This window comes from Phaethon aethereus (assembly GCF_964289735.1).
Source record: "Phaethon aethereus genome assembly, chromosome: 3".
NCBI classification, from domain to species: Eukaryota; Metazoa; Chordata; class Aves; order Phaethontiformes; family Phaethontidae; genus Phaethon; species Phaethon aethereus.
The window spans coordinates 64156172-64157970 of NC_138576.1; positions in this window are offsets into that span (position 1 = coordinate 64156172).

Sequence of the window (1799 nt, forward strand, 5' to 3'; positions counted from 1 at the left end):
ATCAGTATGTTATCAACATTGTTTTCATCCCAAATCCAAAATGCAGCACTGTACCAGCTACTAGCAAGAAAATTAGCTCTATCCCAGCCAAAACCAGGACAACTAGTGTAGACTGGAAACAACAAAAGGCATTAGCATTACTAGTGTCAGCCTTACCACGGCTGGTAGTGGCCCAAAACATATCTGACGGTTATTTAACAAGTAAAGGTGACAGAGTCCCAGCCTCACTCACAGTACAACACAGTAGCTGGGATGTCAACACACAAGAGTCCATATTGCAGCTTACATGAAAAATAAATTCCCCTTTCAATAAATTCCAGGTCCCTCTGGGCTGATTAGCCAGCAGAGCTGAAGTTCTCTGGAGTTGTTCTGAGAAGTGTCAATCATTTACATAAAGGCAAAGACGACAGCTGTACTTGTAAAGATGGATTTGGAAAAAAAGGAACCACTAGAAAAACATACTCTTTAAAAGACCTTTAATTTGGTTGCACGGTTACAATTCTGAAGTCCATGTATGCTTACAATTAGATTGTTCCCAAATAGTATTTCATAGTTCACTATGTAAACAGTGCATTCTCTATCAGTCTAGTGTACAAGAACTTTATAAAATACAGATTAAGTGACTTCTTCATCTGTACACTTTTCAGATTAGTTCACTGAGATCAATTAAAAAGGCAAATAGATTAACTGGCAAAAAAGTATTGTTACATTTTTAATATATTAGTACAAAATGGCACAAAAGGAAAAAGGTCATTTTAAAGGCTATAAGCATCAAACATCTTAAACAGTTTGAATCAGTTAAACCGATTTCAACTCAATTTCAAATACCACTGCTGAACTTGGAATCGAGCTTGTCATCTTCTTTTCTTCAGCTATATGAAACACCTCACATACAACTTTGGATCTGTCCATGGAAACCGAATCACAGCAGTTTCAGAACAGTGATATTCAAGTGCAGTTGGGAATTTCTATTCTTCCCAGTAAATCTAAGAATTCACAGACTAGAAATTATTTTCATCTAGCCAAGCTCATTGATGCACACTTCAGATGCAAAGATACCAGATGTGTGCACATAAAACACAGTATTTCTTAATGCAAGAACTGAAACAAAAAAAATCCACATAATTACATCATCCACCCTACCTACCTTTGCAGGAGGCTTCCAGACATAACCACACTGAACGCCAGATACAGAGATATATGAAGCATCTAAAAGATTTCAGGCAAACTGAAGGCTTAATTCAAAGGCTTCAGTTATAAAAGAGAGATCACACCAGCTTCAGCAACCTACATTTTATTTTTGAACCACCCATATCAAATGGGCAGGTGAGTGGGATGGAAGGGAAAGAGAGAGAAAGACATTTCTAACTTAAAAATAAATTCTGAGATGTGAATTTGTTGCCTCAAGCAACAATTCAGGAGTTTGTTTTGGCAGCAACATTTAGCAATATCCCAAAAGATAATTACCCACCCCTTCAAAACAAATTATCAGGATTTTCATTAGCCCCCCTAAACCTCAAGAGGTTTTTATGTTTACATTAACGGAACAGTTTATGATGTTGACTGTTTTTTTTTTTTTCCTGGTAAGACAGCACTCATATGCAAGAGGGCAGGCAGTTATACTGATGGTAGCACTGAGAACATTACTTCTCAGGTTAAAACAAAAAGTTTCATAAAAAAAGTGTGATGAAGTACGGAACCATTATTTTACTCAGCTTCATGATGAACAAACCTAGCTTGTTTGACTAGGAATTTCCTGTCATAATTTAAATACCAATTACAAGACTTTCTCCAGAGAC